The 11,328-nt window shown below is 50.1% G+C and overlaps 1 long non-coding RNA gene across 1 annotated transcript; it reads right to left on the reverse strand.

Moving 5' to 3' along the window:
• Positions 1-522: 522 nt before the first annotated feature.
• LOC141952755 (uncharacterized) lies at positions 523-2,992 on the reverse strand. Its single transcript, XR_012631731.1, has 3 exons — positions 2,945-2,992; positions 1,201-1,371; positions 523-620 (listed from the first exon to the last, which is right to left on the reverse strand). It is a non-coding gene; the product is annotated as an uncharacterized LOC141952755 (long non-coding RNA).
• Between the last annotated feature and the right edge of the window lie 8,336 nt (positions 2,993-11,328).

Here is an 11,328-nt window from a genome sequence, read left to right on the forward strand (position 1 = left end):
CATGAAGGAAGAACTCCAGCGCTCAGCGAAGGGACTGACTGCGACACTCAAACCGTTTTAGATGCTATCAAAACATTTCCTCCCAAATAACTGCAGTGAGATCACTTACCCAGCTGCATCGTCATGAAGTCCCAAGCATGAATTCCCAAATGGGCAGCCCATAATCCTTTCTGTTTATTTTACATCCCACTTCCAAACCCTGAGCTGGTTCTCTACTCCTTTTCTAAATCAAGACAGTATCTCAAATGTCTACATTTTGCACACCCCAACATTAGCGGTGCAACCATGATATCCAAGAAGAGTAAATTGGTTTTTCCCCACTGCTTTTTGAAACAAAGCAAAGTCCTTGGCCCCAACAAGTGTAATGCCTCCTAGGTTTTCTTTTTCTGTAATACTATGAAACCATTTAATCCAGCCAGCTGTCTTTGTGTAAATGCAGAAGAAAATTTACAAGCCTCAAGAAGTTAATCACAGCTCAAAGGGAATCTCTGACCTGGAGGTTAGCAAGGCAGTAACTGTGAGGCTGTGACTGCCAGGAGACAATGCCACAGGAAGATGGGTCCATTCTGGATGGAGGTTCAGGCCTGACTCAGCAGGGTACTGCCCTTAGGCATCTCAGCCTAAACAAGAAAGTGAACATTTGTCAAGGGCACTGATCACCTACACAGTTACAAGATGCTTCAGTAGTTGTTCCTGGGGCTCACTCTACCTTAATCCCAACTCTCCTGGCCTTGTGTTTCCTCTGGCAGCTAAAAACCACCGAAGTCTTCACCATATTGAGGGCAGAAACACGCTGCAGTACCAGCACACTGTAGGAGCAGGGCTTAGTGGCCTTTCACAGTCACAGAGGCAGAGCAGGGGTCAGCCTCTCCTCCTCCGCACCCAGCTCTTCTCCTCAGCTGGCAGGGTCCTGCCAGGACACTCTCCATCCCACCCAGTGCCATGGGGCACCACAGGCTGGGGAGCACCAGGCCCTCCACTCCTCCACCCAAGGAGGGCACAGAGCCTCCTTCAGAGCCCAAGCACATGGCAGCTCTCTACTACTGGGCATCTCACGCATTTAAAACCATGGCAATACCTGAGCACCCACAGCCCAGCAAGACCCTCTCATGGTCAGCTCCAAGGACCACACTAAATGCCACAAGTGGACCTTCCCTCCAACTTCTTCAGGCCAAGAAAAAAGAACTTCATGTGCTTTACCTGGTCCACCACAGCTTGGTTGGCATTTGCAGCTTCTGGCATCACTTGGCAGCTCCATTTGCAGTGGGACGGGTCTCCTTGGCTCCTGGCTTCACAGCAAATCGGTCATCCAAAGCCCCAGCAGGTCCAGTACCTCTCCTGCAGGCCACTTTCAAACACCAACACCTGGGTCTGCGATTTGAAGCAAAGGAGAGGAAGATTAGAAAAAACAAGAGCTGTAAGTGGGACACAGGGAAGGGACAAACTCAGCCCGTGACATGCATTTCAGCCTCAGCCCACAGGAGCCCCAGGCACGGTCATGGCAGCTACAAAGCACCACAGCGTGTTCAGAAGCAGTGCTGGGAAAGGAGCAGCTTGCTTTCTTTATGCCTTGTGAAGCACTGAAGGGACAAGCTGGTCTCCTCGCCACTGCCAGGCCAGCGGGTGCAGCTCCCTGCAGCACACGGGCTGTGCCAAGAGGTGCTGGGGCAGCCTGAAGGCACCAGCTCTGCTGGCCAAGGAAGTTACAAGGTGAACAGGCATCAAGAAAAAAGGCAAAGTGGAATGTGGCTTTACCTGCTCTGGGCAGTTGCCTTCACAGGCTTAATACAACCATGCAACAGCCACAACTGCTGAGTTTGAACTCAAGCAAAATCCCAAAGCAATTGCTGGATTAGTCAAATATTTGGCTGCATTTGTATCCAAAAGTCTTTTGTCAAAAAACCTGGGCATTTTGTTAAAGAACAGACACACAGAGGCCGTCCTGGGCTCGAACCTAAGCCAGGGCTTCATGATTTTTAAACAGGGCACCTAGTGCACCCCTTCAAAGAGCCTCTGCTCTCTGCCGTGGAAGTACTGTCAGACTCCACAGCTTTGACGTGATCGAGGTCTCCACGCTGACTCCCAGCACATCACATTTTGGCAGTGGGAGCAGAGGGGCAGGTTTTCATTTTCCACATAGAAATCGTCCAAGCTGAACTGTTAAACCAGCTCCTTGGGTTCTCCCTTTGAACCTCTTCCCACCCTTCACACATCCCAAGAACTACCATGAATCAAAGAGCCAGAAACAAAACCAGCCCCAAACATCTCCTGCAGATTCTCCTTGAGAGAAATCTTCCCACTCATGAAAAAACAGCTTTGTAATAAGCATATGGCCCCAAAAGCAGAGGGGAAAACCCTTCAAAACACAAAGCAGGAGCGGAGCCACTCGTGAAATCAGACCGGGTGATCAGAAACGCTGATCGGTCTGTGCAGGGAGCATCAAAGGCCTGAAAGAATGAATCTGCCGAGCCACTGGTATCATTTAAAACAGCTGGGGTTTTAGAAGACAAGACAGTAGCCACATTAAAAAAACAAAAATGAGGATAAAAAAATTAAAAGGTAGGCACCCCAATGGGCCCAGAAACAGCCAGGTTTGCATCTCAGTGACCATCAGCACAAACATCTCTGAGTCTCAAGGCTCAGCGTTGCAGGACAGACCCGCCCAACCCGGAGCTGTCAGCCTCACGGCAGAGCTTCTGTTTCCCATTACCAGGTCTGTTACAGGAGCAGCTCAAGAGGGTGCAGGTTTTATTTGAGCAGCCTCTCTCTGCCAAGGATGAAAACAGGGACCTGAGTACCCCAGTTATGACTTCTTCTCACACTGAAAAGTCTTCCTAGTGCACCCTGGCACCTGATCTCATTAAAAGGGAAGAGGGGGAGCAGATGGAAACCAAAAGCAGCTGCCAGCTGCCAACCACTGACCCCGTCCGACTCCATTGCTCACCCCACTGTGGCAGAGGCACAACTGGCTGCTCCTGGAAGGACAACAACAAGGCCAGCAGGAGACAAGGAGGATTTCAGGTGGGCAATAAACAGCAGGAGCAGATGAAGTCTTGGTAAATAAGAGATCCTTTGTCAGGAAGAAATTCATCTGCAATCAGGAAAGACAACACATGAGGACTGTGCCACGCCCGGGACCATCCTGTCCCTGCAAACAGGGAGGAGCGGTGTGCTGGCTGGAGCAGCCACCATGTCTCAAGCCTCTCCAGCACGTCTCTCCCTCCAGGCACCAGCAAACCCAGCAGCAAAGTCCCGGTACATGAGCTGGGATCCCCGGCAGGGCCTGCAGGAATCACACTCCTATCCCACAGCCTCTAGTTCAGGTATTCAAGCACTCCAGAAAGCCTCAGCAGACCCAGGTGATGTCCTGTAAGCAAGAGCATAAGAGAAGGTACATATATCCACCACCCTTCCCTCCAAGGTGTTTACTTCATTCCTATCCCCAGAGCATCCCCCGTGGGCTCCACCACAGAGACAGCCCTGACACTTTCCCTTACAAAACCGCACGGGGACTCCCAGGGCAACCAGGCCAGAGAAGAAACCTTCCTCATTTCCTGAACCAACCCAAAACTACTTTTTCCTCTTTCCTATAGATAGAAAAAATAAAATCCCCCCCATGACAGAGGCAGCACCTAAGATGGACCAAGGGTGACATTAAAGGTCACAGATTTGCAGTCATCTAATTACAGCTCTGCCAGGGACCAGGCAAGGTGTTTGATCTCACAGGGACTCAACTTTCCTACCTGCCAGGCCAGTCCAGCAATACAGATTTGGGAAAAGGCAAAGTCTCAAGGGCAAGCAAACAGCTCACATTCAACACGGTGAATGCTACGGAGAGGCTTAACTATCCTCTCCGTATTCAGCCTCTCTGAGCAGTCTAGTGTTTTTCACAACATAGAGAATAAAATTTCTTAGTAGAAAATGGTATCTTTTACCAGACTAACTGGATGGGAACAGAAAGTTTTACTGACAAACCCTACCTTCTCCATACCCTTACAGCACGTTGGCTAGATCAGCATTCCTGAAAATATGTGCCTGCAGCAGTCCTGAAAGGCGGGGAAAAAAGCATCTCCGCTTGGTGGATAGAACTGGGATGCAGATGATATTGCACAGGAGAATTAAGGTATAAGGCTATTATGCATCAGTTTTTCTCCATCAGCTGCCTACAAGCAGGGTCCTGTCCCACAGAAGACACGAGGTGTCACACTCCCCATTTGCTGTGGGCTTCGATGCCTGGCACATCTGCAGCCAGGTTACAGCTGCCTGCCTCCGGCCTTGGCCACCCACCTAAAAACCTTGAAGAGGGGAATGGAAGGGCACCGAGCATTCAGCTGGTGCCTTCAGCCCTCAGCATCCTCCATCTCTAAAGAAAAACAGAGCAGGGCAAGTAAAATCATGCCCAGGCACCAAGACCTTCTAGAGGCATCCATCAGCTGACCTTCTGACTGAGAAACAAACATCTAGGGTTTCTCTTTAGCACAGCCTCAAGGCACAGACCTTCTTTTAACCCTCCCTGGCTGCTGTTCCCACCTTTTTAATCAGGAACTGGATGCTGATTTCTCCCAGACAGGTTCACAACACCTCGCTGGGCTGAGCACAGAAAGATGGCTTCTGTTTAATTTTCCTATGACTAGAAGACAGAGGTTTCCAAACCTGTTTGGAAACTTTTTTTTCCCCTGTCTGGTCTCACCAGCACTGGGAACTCCTTTTACAAATGATATCTCATTAAAGATACATCTGGGATTAACCAAGCCAGCTACATCAAACCTTCCCAAGGAATAGCTGGGCTGCAGGGGAGCTGATGAACCTCCTCATGGAGCAGATCTGGGTAACTAGCCCAGCAAGGAGACTGCTCAGGAAGCCTCCTTGTGAGTAACACTTCTTCTCCATGAGCAAGAGCAGTGACAGCTTTGCACGCTGACTCTGGGAGGCTCCAGCTGCTGACAGAACACAGCTCCCTCCTCCGCTGGTTTGCAAGCCCTCCCTCCCCAGGCAGAGGCAGCAGATGAGGTAGCCAACCTCCCTTCAGACAGGACATCTGAGTCTATAATGGCAGCTTCCATCCCTGGGCTTAGCTTCCTTCCTCTCCACAGCTCAGAGAGCTTTTCTGCCTCGTTGGACTCACTGGTCCCTCCCTGCCCTGAACTCGAGAGAGGGCCCTGGGGAGGTTGGACTGGCCCCTCCACGCTTTCAAGCTTGCTGGGCTGTATCTCTGTGCAATCCACAGTCCCTGCACATAAGGGCAGCCCTTTTTTTAGTCTCTCTGGCAAAGTGAGCTGAAAAGCAGCTGGGGAGAAGCATTCACTTGGGAGAGCAGGATTTCTCCTTCCCAGCGAGCGGCATTTGTAGGGCAGCAGACAAACTGGCTGACATTTGCCGAGAGCTCTGAAGGCACACAACCCTCCAGAAATGCCCATCGTTAGTCCTGCTGTTCTTGTCTGTCTCCCACAAAAGCTACGACACAAAAGCACAACCCTTGCACACATCCTGTCTCCCTACGCTTCTCCTCCTTGACTTAACTGTCCCCTTGAGCCCACAGAAAACTTTCAAGGCCTAGAAACACCTGGTATGAAATGAAAACAAAGGTCAGATATCAAGTGCAACCTCTCCTGGGGATGTACGCCCAACAAGAAACCCTCTCTCATCATGGTCATAATGCAGGTAAGCCTGAAACAGCTGCTCTTGAGGAAAGAAGCAGTACAAGGAGCTCCTCCCCAGCACATCGCTCCCAGAGCCCTGCTTGATCCCCGGGCAGGGCAGGGGCTGCTGCCAGCATGGGCTCCCTGCCTTCCCAAATTCCCCCCTCGGCATTCCCACTTGCCCCAGGTCTATGTACAGGTTCATCTGGACACTTCACAGCAACAGCAGCTGTCTTTCCAGTCAAATAAATTCATCTAGAAGAGAAAAGGCAGCCAGCATCTGCTCCCTGGCAGAGCTTGCAGCAGACAGCAATATTGCTACATTTCTCCATGTTTTTTAATGCTTTTTTCTCTTCCTTTCACTCCTCATAAAGCAGACTGCATGGGTCATCAGCAGGACCAGGCACAGAAACATGGAAAAATTTAGGAGGAAGAGACTTTGGATGTCTCTGGTCCAACCCCTCTGCACAAAATGGACAATTTCAAAGTTAAAACAGATTGTGCAGGGATGCGTCCAGCAGTGTGAAATATCTCCCAGGATGGAGATTCCCCACCTCTCTGGATTACAATAAGCCTTTACCTGCCTTTAAAGTTACCAGATGTTTGTCCTCAGCTACAGCACAGGCTCCAAGAGATACTGTGTGTTGTGACCCTGCAGCCTTTGTTCTGGAAGTGAACCTCAGCACGTGCCTTCAAAGTCCTTGGCTCCTGGAAAAGAAGAGAAAGTCTCCTGGTTTGAGTGGATTTTTGTTTTTAAGCAGCCATCTGCTGAGACCAAAATGCCAGTTGCTTCATACCAAAGATAAAAGCCAAAGCCAGGGTACAGCAGAAAGGCAGGGAGGTCATCGACCTTGTGCATAGGAGTGCCAGATGTGCCATGGGCCAATAATCCCACGGAAATAAAAGGTACCACTTGCCTTTAAATATGGGTGATTGCAGCAAATTGGTGCAGACTTGTGTCTGCTCCAAGTACTTTAAAGTGCTAACGTCTGCCCTGGGGCCTTTTCAGTAAGAAGCCCTTGGAGACACAGGCTGCCAGCCTTGTGCCAGCCAGAAGAGGAGAGGGCGGCATGTCAGTGATTCTGGCTGAACTGGCTCTCGTCACAAAGTCGGGAGGAAGAATTTGATTTTTTTGGTATGTTGTGCTACATCTCTTTGTGCTTCTCTTTCCCGGAAAAACTAAAGGTGATGGTTGGAGCAGTGACACAGACCGGGCATGTCCCAGTCTCAGTCAGGGTCACCTACGTTATAGGAATGGTAAGGTCTGGTCCCCCAACGCCACCCGGAGCTCCCTGCAGTGGTAGGAGGGGGTTAACTGGGAAGCACCGATGCCTGTTCCACTTGCTGGTCTGTCAGCTGAGTACAGACAGAGCAAGTCAGGGATGGACATCCAGACAGACAGTTGCTTGTACAAACCAAAGTGTTTCAGCCAGAAAATACTGAAGAGAGGCCAGAGTCCCAAACAACCTGATAGTAGAGCATGTGCTAAATGGGCTGATGGAAAGGAAAGGAGGAAAAGGGTTCCTGAAGCCCCCAAGCCCCACGGGGCAGGAAAAGTCAGAAAGCAGGCAGCATTCCTGAGAGTCAGGCCAGCTGTAAGTGAGCCCAGCTCATGGGCTCAGAAAAGCAGAGCTGTAACTCGTACTGAGCGCCAAGATCTGCTCAGCTCAGATATGTCAAACACTCAATAAAACAGCAGTTCTGGTTTGGGGTTTTTTCCCCACTGGATGAATAATCTTTCCTATCTGGATGCAATCAGGAACCCAACTCCAGTTTGGCTGGGACAGCCCTTCCTCTGATCAGGAACCTGGAGATCTCAGCTCAGCCACTCACAAGTTTCTCGCTCGCAGGGAGACTGCTTATAACAGCGCAGCAGATTAAACACAACAAGCAGTCACTGCAAAAATCAAGGCAAACCCAGAGCTGCTGCTTGCCAGCAGAGCATTTTAGTTGAGGGAGCAGAGCAAAGGATCCTCCTTTCACTGATCCCTTGAAAGTATGCAACTGCTTTCCATCACTCATCTCCACCCAGACTGAGAAGGCTGAAGGGGTTCAGTTCTTCCTGCAGTCAGGGCCAAATAACGGGCACTTGTCACCACACATCTGCACTTGGGACTTGTCCACATCTGACTGACACAACCACTGCAACAACACAGCGCAACACCCAAAGTCTGTCCTAACACTTGATAACCACGCCTAGAGGGCACAGCTCATGGAACAGCAGGGCCAACCCTGAAACAGAGATCTGCCCAGGGCATGGGGGAGAACGGGGAGGAAGATGCAGGGCTGGAAGCACTGGGTTCCTGAAGCTAACAGCAGCACGGATGCAATCTAGACAAAAAGCTCTGCCTGCTGCATTCCCATTGAGTAATTAGCGGGAGGTTTAGCTTTCTGTATTTGTAAGGTTGTCCTGTACCTTGCTAGAGGGGTATGTCTCGTGCAGATCTGCAGTAGGGGATGTCCCAATTCACTCAGCTCTGGCAAATCAAAGCTGTATCCTAAGGACAGAAAGCAGAGCTGAGCTGAGAGATGGGACCACTGTGAAAGCCACTGCCTGACGTCCAGGACAGAAGAGCAGAGGTCTCCAGTCTCCATCACAAGGGGCCACTCCCAAAGTGCCTCCTACCTTCTGGTCGGTAAAGCCGTAACTTACAGACTGGTGACAGCTTTGAGAAAGGGTCTGAAACCTCCACTATGAACAGCAGACGAGCCCCAGATGTCTTCAGCACAGGGTTGGACGGATTATTCACAGCCAGGGAATCAGCTAAATGCAGTTTAACTCATTTGCCTGCTTAATCCAGAGCACTTTTAAATCCCCATAGAATGATCCAAGTTGCCAGAGGTATTTTAACCCTTGGGACCCCAAGGTGCTAAACATTGGTTAAGAAAGCAATTTTAAATACACAAATCGAATTTCCTTCAGTGTTGACGTAACTGTGAGTGAACTCCTCATCCATCCTGGCTACCAGCTCTTGCTAGAGGAAAATTTATTCAGCTCCATCTTGCTTAAAATACTGAGCTGAATCAGCAGATCCTGTCCTGGAGGAACAGGTAACCCTGCCCTGAACCTCTGTGCATCACGCAGCCCCAATCTGCTGCTGCAGATTAAGGGCCAGAAGCAAAACAGAAACAGGACAAAGAATAAACTGACAAACTGCTGGATCTGGAGGCCTGGTATCCCCCTCCCAAAAGACGCGTCCAGAGACACCTGGGCTACAGGATTGTTCCTTCAAGTACAAGAGGTAATACAGTAAACCCTCTTGTTTTCTCCTGGATTTGGTCACCAGAGAGCTGCCCACCAGCCCCTGGCCAGAAAAGCACACATCCTAAGTAAGGGCAACACGTAAAAGCCCAAAACAACAAAAGCAGAGATTCATTGGTGGCATTTGGCAAGTGACAAAGATACAGCAGCTTTTGATAACAATTCTTTGAAGGGAAAGCCAGAGCTGACAGGCATCCCCGCTGGAAGGCTCTTACAGAGGAGAGTGTTAAATAGCGTCAACTGGCAGGTTTAAGCATTGTCTGGGAAATGTCAAACACTGTCAAGATACCACAGAGCTCTCTGCAGCCAAGCCCCAGCGAGGGACTCCTGTGGGCTCATCTCTGAGAACACAGACTGATGGGCCACCAGCCCTGCCGACAGAAAACACCTTATTAGCAGCTGGTGCAGAGAGTACAGCGCCCTCAAAACCACCAAACCAGCCAGGTCAGCCCACCCAGACACCCAGCATCTCCCCGCAGTACCTGCAGCCACATCTGCAGCCCAGCCCTGCTGTCACGAGTCCTCTCGGACTGGTCGGGTCAGCGCTCCCAGCCTTCCAAACCCCAGCCTTCTGGGAGCTGCACTCAGCCCAGTTCAGGGAAAAAAGATGAAGACACCCCTTAACTCCATTTGGAGACTTCCAGGAATTCTCCCAACCCACAGAAAAGGAAATGGAATGAAAAACGTTCAGTTTTTCCAAAGCAAAATAAAACCCAACCACTGCAGCAGCGAGACAGCTGTCCCAGGAGTAGAGATCTTCAAAGCCCTGAAATAAATAGTCTTGCCTCTGGCTTCCAGCTGCATGGGATTGCTTTATAGCACCTTACACAAAACCCACAATAAAATACCTCTGACAAGTTATCAAACAAACAGCATTAAGGCTGTCCACGGGATTAGGCATTGGCTTCTAAACCCCCCATTCTTTGGTACCTTCAGCAAACCGCCAGCTCTGATTCAGCCCTCGGTTGGTTTCTGAAAGGGTGACAAAAGCAGCTTCAGCAAGATCAGAGTCAGACCACAAAATCTGCTTCCTTTAGAGATCAGGCCCTGCTGCCTCTGAGCAGCTCAGATCCCCCAACTGCCGCTGGGCCTGCAGGAACTGAACAGCTCGAGTCTGACCAGGGGACGAGGCAAAGCCTGGGGAAGAAGGCCAGCTGTGAAACAGTCTGACAGAGAAGAGGGGAGAGAGAAAAAGTGGGGCAACAGAGCTTCCAAAGGAGATTAAAAGAATCAGGGCTTCGTGAACCCAATCCATGAACTAGAGGTTTTGTATCTGTACAGATGTTACTGTACTCGGAATGGCAGAACACTAAAATCCACTGCCCAGGGGGAACAGAGAAGCTTTGGAGATGAGCACAGAGCACAGCGCTGCCAACTCTTTAACAGCCAGCAGAGCACACCTCCTCCCGGGGGGGGCAGCTCTAACTGCCACACTGCTGCCCAGGGAGGACAGGGGAGGAGAGTCAGGACAGCTGCAAAAAGTCCATGAGACATCTCAAAGGGGAAAAAAAGGAAAGAGAAGATAACCAAGATCTTTTTACCAGGCTGTCTGTGACAAGAGACATCAAAACATGAGAGTGGGTGATGGACAGCTGGGGAGAACAGTCAGGATTCGACAAAACAGTTCAGACAGCATGAAATCAGAATGAAAATGAACATTCGTGAAAAAAATCTCTTAGTATTCTGCTTTGCCCGAGAGGTACCTCTGTGTCACAAGGTAAAGATCCCATTCCACTGCCCAGATGCAGATTTATTCCAACAGAGAATTATTCCACTAACCGAGGGCTTTTCTACACAATAACCTCTGCAGCCTGGGGCCATGCAGCCATGCATTCGAGTACATGCACACCCAGTGTGTGCAGGCTGACAGCTCAAACCTTTGCATACTTCTCTCTTCATTGCTGCTGAAACATTTTGACTCCCCAACCCTACACTCTGCTTCTGCAACAATTCCCCCTACAGTCAAACTACAGTTTCAGGCACATCCCATTGCCTGCCCAGGATGGAATCCCCAAAGTGCGACTGTTCCCAATTCCATTTTTCCTGTAGGAAACAACGGGATAGAGAGGAATGTGTGCAGGCACTTCAGCAATGCACACAGCCGAACCACACAGGAACAGCTGGTGTGAGGTGGAAGGTGGTGAGACAGAAGCGAGACCTCTGGGGTTGTCAGCTGCCAATTCAACACCTGGGAATGACAGAAGTGGTAGAGGAAATTCTAACTGCTTTTAAAATACCAAGAAATAACTGCTACTTGCCTGAGGTTTAGAGTGGCAAATCCCTTTATAACACAAAATTAAACTTCATGATGTCCTGGTGACCCTGTGTGACCCCTCTTCAAACAGATCACCATTCTGAAACCTCTCAGCTGCTTCTCCTGTGACACTGAACACCTGACAACTCTTTCACTGCCAGTGGTCCTGCTGC

This window comes from Strix uralensis, chromosome 20 (genome assembly GCF_047716275.1).
Source record: "Strix uralensis isolate ZFMK-TIS-50842 chromosome 20, bStrUra1, whole genome shotgun sequence".
Lineage (NCBI taxonomy): Eukaryota > Metazoa > Chordata > Aves > Strigiformes > Strigidae > Strix > Strix uralensis.